The sequence below is a fragment of the Panicum virgatum genome, chromosome 4N (genome assembly GCF_016808335.1).
Source record: "Panicum virgatum strain AP13 chromosome 4N, P.virgatum_v5, whole genome shotgun sequence".
NCBI lineage: Eukaryota > Viridiplantae > Streptophyta > Magnoliopsida > Poales > Poaceae > Panicum > Panicum virgatum.
Genome location: NC_053148.1, coordinates 6,379,709 through 6,386,927, shown reverse-complemented (window position 1 = coordinate 6,386,927; position 7,219 = coordinate 6,379,709). Strand labels below are relative to the sequence as shown.

Here is a 7,219-nt window from a genome sequence, read left to right as displayed (position 1 = left end):
TATTTGAGGAGTGTTACTAAATAACACATGATCCAAAGAGGGTCATTATTCCTACTTTTAGTGTCGGTGTTTACCGCCAAGCTTGCTCAGGGATACCCTTAGCAGTAGGGTTTGTAGGTAGGGATCGACGGCTCTGGAACTCGATGGTGCAAGGAACATAAAGATTTAGACAGGTTTGGGCCGCGAGTTGCGTAATACCCTACGTCCTGTGTGGTGGTTTGTATTGCCTTTGATGTAGATGTGTCTCGAGGGGGGGTCCCTATCCGCCCTTATATATCCGGGGGAACAAGGTTACATGAAAAGTCCTAGCCGAGTACAGTTGGAGTCCTACTACATCACGATCGGGTAATATCCTTTGTACTGCAGCTAGTTCTACGCCTATTCGGGTTGTTTACAAGAGAGTTAAGGTACATTCATGAGCTATCCCTTACTCTAGAATATTCTACGCCTGTGAGCAGTCCCGCTGCCCCGGGTCTGACAAGCCCCCGAGCTCTTCGTAGCCGAGTTCTGCAGGCGTCGAGTACTTGACGGGGCGTCTTCGAGTACTTCAAGTAGTCTGAACATCTTTCTGGTTGATTGAAGCGCCCCGAACCAAAGATCGAGGCTAAACCATGTATTAATAATCCAAGCAAGTCCCCAGTACAATACATGTTACATCAAGTGGAGTCCAAAGTCATACAAAGCTTTATTCAACACGTACACGATGAGTAAAGTGACAACACCAAGCTACCGCAAATAACCATAGGATAACGATTAGCATAACGACATGCAAGACTAGCTCTTCGTCCATCATGGCTCCACTCGATCAGCTTGGGTGCGGACACGTTCTACTCGTAATCTTCAGACACAAAGTCAGGATCCTCTGAAAAAATAATCAACAAGGGTTGAGTACGAAAGTACTCAGCAAGTCCCACCTCACCCTTATGGGGAGGGAGTTACAGATTAATATTCAAAGGTCCATTAATCAACTAGAATATATAACAAATGTAGTATTAAAGATAACCCAAACAGTCATCCATCTCATAAGCTAGGTGGCTCAACTAGTTGAGATGTCCACACCGTAACCTGTCCAAACCGACGACACTGACCATTCGAATGGATTGTACACTCTGCAGAGGTTGTACGCTTTACCCACACGCACTTCACCGTCTAGAGACGGCTTCGTCATAGCCGACACCCAGCCGTGGCTCAACACTGACTAGTCGCCCACAAACCCCCGGGTCTGGACCAATCCAGGTCTCACCCCAAAACATATCCACCTCGGACGACTACCAGGTTAGCCAGTGGGATTAGACTAAGACTTACCCATACAAGCCCATGTGGTCGTACTGAAGGTAGGTTAGGTGAGATGGCACCACAACACTCGGTCCTTAAGGCTCATCAGGGCAGCCAACAACCATAAGCAACCAAACCCGAGATGTCACCACGACAGAGCTCGGTCGCAAGTCTACCACCACGGTAGCGCATGCACCAGCACATTCCATACTGCCCTGGTCTCATTCCCATCCCAGTTTCATCAATTATCATATGCAAGTCTGGCAGTAAATTAATATGCAACATGTCTTCAGTAAATGGTTTCTCTCAGTCTCCCAGTGCTTCATCTCATGCAATCCCTAAGTCTAGCAATTTTTGTTTTATATTTAACCTTACTTAGGATCAATTATGGTCAAAGTAAGGGATCAATGAGATTTGCCTTCTCTTACGTACCCGTCGACGGCGGCGTCTTCCTGGTCTCCTGGTTCCTCCGGACTCTCCTCCGGAATCGATTCTATTTCGACAGAGTCGTGCGCAAACAATCATACAAACAAAGCAAACATACATTAATACATCGCACAAATATTGTTGTGTTAAATAGAGTTTGATTTTAGATGAATTTAGGAAAAAGAATTACATTAAACGGAGTTAAAATGGCTGAGATATTGACTTTATAAGGTGGCTGGATAGATAATTATGAAAATAAATGGACTGACAGCTACTGGTCTGGTGGTTACGTGAGCTGATTGCAATTTTTTTTAATGGCCCATGATTAGGTGGTAGAAGTGGATTAGTGGCCTTTGGCTCTTGGACTTGCGGTGGGGTTTCCATAGTGCTATAGTCAACAGACGGGAGAGTTCGTTCCTCTCGCCTCTGCTCGCCATGGATAGGCTCAGGAGCTCGAAGTCCACACAGGAGAGGGGGAGAGGGGGCTGGAGAGTGAGGGGAAATAATCCTTAGGCCATGGGAAGACTTTCTTGAGCAGTGATTCGTGTGGACGCTATGGCGAATGGCAGCTGCGACCAGTGCGGCGACCATGGCTGCTGGAGCTCGGGGAAAGCTACTGGAGGTGGGAGAAGAGCTCAATCGAGTCTAGAGGAAGGCGATTAGCGTCGGGGGCACGCTCACCTGCGGCTCAATCGAGCTGGGGACGAGCTGCGGAAGGAGATCGACGGTGCTTTGTTCTTCGGCTAGAGGAAGAAGAATGGCTTGGTCTGTGGCGGGTGTGCACAGCGACGAGCTGCGGATGGTGTGAGGTGTCATGGTGCAGCACCCGGCTCAATTTACAGGCGGCCAAAGGTGGTTCGTGGCGAGAAAAATCTCGGCCGGCGAACTGTTCGCGGCGACGATGGCACAGCGACGTCGCAGAGTTCCAAGGCGGGCAGGACGATTCGACCTGCAGTGGGGCACGGCTCAGGCGTGGATTGCGGAGGGCGGCCTGGCTGGTCGGACGTACACGAGGGCGTCGTCGAGCTGCTGCTCTCTCTCTCTCTCTGCTCGTGGCGTCCTCTCAAGTTCGGCAGCGACGTGTTCGAGTCCGGCAGCACGGCGTCTCCTTGGGGCAAGGTCCACTTGCACGACGAGATGTGTCGATGGTGCATCATAAGCTGAGAAGGCGGTGGCGGACAACTTGCAAGCTCCTACACGCATGTTGCTGGCAGGAATGGAGGTCGGTTCCCGGCGCCGGGCGTGAGTAAAGGAGAGTAGGTGCTGCTATCGGTTGACTGTGAGTTATTGCGATGTACGGCGAGGTCGCGAGGCTTCCATGGAAAGGGACTGGTGAGCTTTGTTGCAGGTACTGTCATGGCGTTTCGTGCTACTGGAAGGTGAGGGCGTGCATCTGTGTTGCTCCTGGACAGGGAAGGAAAAGGTAGGCTTTTGCGTGAGGGGAGAAGATTGACGTTTTGTGCAAGGATAGAAGCACGTGGCTGGCCATTGAAAGGAATGGGTTGCTGTAAAGTGTTTTCAATTGGGGTAGCACAAATGATCTTGGTGAGATTAGGAGGTTGTTCAGTAAATAAAGGAGGGCAATGATTAAGTTGGTTGTGTGAATTATATTAGTCCTAGCAAAGTCCTTCGTATAGAGTAGAGACACAGGTCTTGTAATGAAGATTGTTTGTTAACGTTGATCAAGTTAACTATATAATCGAGAAGTATACTTAAATTTTATTTTGTTGATGAAAATTGGGATGTTACAAACCTACCCCAATTAGGCTTAATCTCGTCCCTGAGATTCGTCTAAATTACTAAATAGACTAGGGAACTCGGCTCGCAGTGCGTCTTCTCTCTCCCAAGTTGCTTCTGCTTCAAAATGTCTGCTCCACTGAACTCGGCAAATTCTGACTTCTGAGTTTCGGGTCCTTCTAGTCACAGTGTCCAAGATTTTCACTGGCATTTCCTGATATCTGAGATCGTCCTGTAGGTCTATTGTTTCTGGACCCACTTGTTCCTCCAGGACTCGCAGGCACTTCCTGAGCTGGGACACGTGAAACACATCGTGTACATCTGATATGTCTGCTGGCAACTGAAGCTTGTAGGCTACTGCTCCCACTTTCTTGATTATCGGAAAAGGTCCAATGTAATGTGGGGCCAACTTCCCGCGCACCTGGAATCTGCGCGTGCCGCGAATTGGGGAAACTTTAAGGTACACATAATCTCCAACTTCAAAGCTGAGAGTACGTCTTCTTTTATCGGCATAACTTTTCTGGCTGGATTGAGCTGCCTTTAGATTCTCTATGATTTCTGCTATCTTGTCTTCTGCTTCTTTAATAAAATCTGGGCCCTCAATGATGCGGTCGCCAACTTCAGTCCACATGAGAGGTGTGCGACACTTCCTCCCGTATAGGGCTTCGAACAGCGACATCTTCAAACTTGACTGGTAGTTGTTGTTGTAAGAGAACCCCACATATGGCAAACTGTCTTCCCAATTTTTGCCATAAGTAATAACACAGGCTCTTAGCATGTCTTCAAGGATCTGATTAACACTTTCAGTCTGGCCATCAGTCTGAGGATGATAGGCTGAACTGAAGTCCAACTTTGTACCAAGTGCTTCATGTAACCTACTCCAAAATCTCGAAGTAAATTGGGTGCCTCTATCTGACACAATCCTCTTAGGTACTCCATGCAACTTCACAATACGCTCAATATATAACTTGGCTAATTTATCACCTCCATAAGTGGTACGCACTGGGATGAAGTGTGCCACTTTAGTGAGTCGATCAACAATTACCCAAACTGAGTCATGACCGCTCTGGGTTCTTGGTAGACCGGTGATAAAATCCATACTAACTTCATCCCACTTCCATACTGGGATCAGCAATGGCTGGAGTAATCCACTGGACTTCTGATGCTCTGCCTTGACCCTTTTGCACACATCACAATGAGCGACGAATCGAGCGATATCGCCCTTCATACCATTCCACCAATACTTCTCCTTAAGGTCTAGGTACATTTTCATGGTGCCGGGGTGAATGGAATAAGCTGAGTTATGGGCTTCATCCATGATGGTCCTACGGAAATGACCTTGCGTAGGCACACATAATCTCTTCTTGAACCGCAAGACTCCATCCTTATCTATTCTGAAATCTAGGGCTTTGCCTTCACTGTTGCGACCTTTAATCCATACCAATCTTCTATCCTCCATCTGAGCTTCCTTGATCTGGTCATCCAGGACGGGATGGACACTAAGGTTGTAGTTGCAAGAGCGGTGTACAACCCTTAGGTTCAACTTCCTCATTTCTTCACTCAGCTCTAGGGCTTGTGTAACTAAGTGATGGCCATACACTTTACGACTGAGCGCATCAGCCACCACATTAGCCTTTCCAGGGTGGTAATGAATTTCCAAATCATAGTCTTTGATCAACTCCAACCATCTTCTCTGTCTAAGGTTGAGGTCTGACTGGGTGAAAATATACTTCAGGCTCTTGTGATCCGTGTAGATTTCACACTTGTTCCCGATCAGATAATGTCTCCAAATCTTGAGGGCATGCACAACTACTGCTAACTCCAAGTCATGGGTGGGGTAGTTCTGCTCATGTGTTCTCAACTGTCTTGAGGCATAAGCTACAACTCTTCCTTTTTGCATAAGTACACAACCCAATCCTTGTCGGGATGCGTCGCAATACACGACAAAGCTCTTCTGATTATCTGGCAATACTAGCACTGGGGTAGAAGTTAGTCTTCTCTTCAACTCTTGAAAACTTCTCTCTCAAGCTTCAGACCAGACAAACTTCGTGTCCTTCTGGAGCATCTCGGTCAGAGGCCGGGCTATCTTAGAGAAACCTTCGATGAATCTTCGGTAATAGCCGGCTAATCCCAAGAAATTCCTGATCTCCGAGGCTGAGGTTGGTTGCTTCCATTCTGATACTGCCTTGACCTTTTCTGGGTCCACTTCAACACCTTCAACTATTAAGACATGACCCAGAAAATTAACTCTCTGCAACCAGAATTCACACTTGCTGAACTTGGCATACAACTGATGTTTTCTAAGCTTTCCCAACACAACTCTGAGATGTTGTCCATGCTGCTCAGCACTTTAGAGTAGACCAGTATGTCGTCTATGAATACCACGACAAACCGATCTAACTCCTCCATAAACACCTTATTCATGAGGGTCATGAAAAAGGCAGGAGCATTAGTCAGCCCAAAAGGCATCACTGTGAACTCATACAGACCATAATGGGTTCTGAAGGCTGTCTTAGGGATGTCCTCTTGTCGAACTCTGAGCTGATGATAACCTGACCTCAGATCAATATTGGAGAAGAACTTAACTCCTTTCAGCTGATCAAACAGGTCGTCAATCCGAGACAGAGGGTACTTGTTCTTGATGGTGACTGCATTCAGATCACGGTAGTCCACACAAAGTCTCATGCTTCCATCTTTCTTCTTCACAAAGAGCACTGGGGCTCCCCACGAAGAAGCAGCAGGTCTAATAAATCCCTTTTATTGAAGTTCTTCAAGCTTCTTCTTCAACTCGGCAAGCTCTAGGGCTGCTAACCGATAGGCATTCTTTGCTATAGGCTTGGTTCCAGGGACTAAGTCAATAGTGAACTCTACATCTCTTTCTGGAGGCATACCGGGTAATTCATTTGGAAACACATCTGTGAATTCCTGAACTACTGGCACATCTTCTGGGGATTCTGCTTGGATGTGGTTCACCATGGAGTCTGATAGGCTAGGCTGGATTAGGCATGTGACTGTTAACCCTTGGTGGTTGGTGACTGTCACTGCTCTCTCAGCACAGGCTATGTTTCCTCGGTGCTTGGTGAGCTTGTCCATACCGAGTATGACATCTATACCTTTGGAAGCAAGGACTACTAGGTTGGCATGGAATACTACCCCACTTAGGTTTATAGGGATATCTATGACACCTAAGTGGCAAGGTATATGACCTCCAGGCGAACGGGTCATTAGCGGCCTCTTAAGGGCTATAGTAGGTATATCATACTTTTCCACAAAGTGGGAGGATATAAAGGAATGCCATGCTCCAGAATCAAAAAGCACTAAGGCTAGAGCTGATTGGACCAGAAACTCACCGAAAATCACTCCTGGTGCATCATCTGCTTCTTCAGCATACACATGGTTCACCTTTGCCTTGCCGAAGGACTGCTGCTGGCTAATAGCTGGTGCTGCACAGTTGGCTTCAGTCGGCTGCTTTGGTCCTTGAACCGAGTTGGAGAAAACAGAAGGGGCGGGCTGGCTGAGATACGGGCAGTTGGCCTTGAAGTGTCCGGCTTCACGGCAGTGGAAACAGGTCCTCACATTAGTCACTTGACTTCCACCAGACTGCTGGGTGCGGAAGGTATTTTGGGTCTTCACAACTGGAGCTGACTGAGCTAGCTTCTGGAAAGAACCGGGGTGCACCTTGAATGAGAAGGCACCCTGGCACCTCTGACCTGAGTGACCTGGATACTGAGTCCTCTGGAACTTCTCTAACTGCTGGGGCTTCTTACTTTCAAACCGACGT

General features: G+C 47.6%; 1 long non-coding RNA gene across 1 annotated transcript; it reads right to left on the bottom strand.

Annotated features, from left to right (window-relative positions):
* Positions 1-576: 576 nt before the first annotated feature.
* LOC120671332 lies at positions 577-3,558 on the bottom strand. Its single transcript, XR_005673594.1, has 3 exons — positions 2,383-3,558; positions 1,708-1,768; positions 577-862 (listed from the first exon to the last, which is right to left on the bottom strand). It is a non-coding gene; the product is annotated as an uncharacterized LOC120671332 (long non-coding RNA).
* Between the last annotated feature and the right edge of the window lie 3,661 nt (positions 3,559-7,219).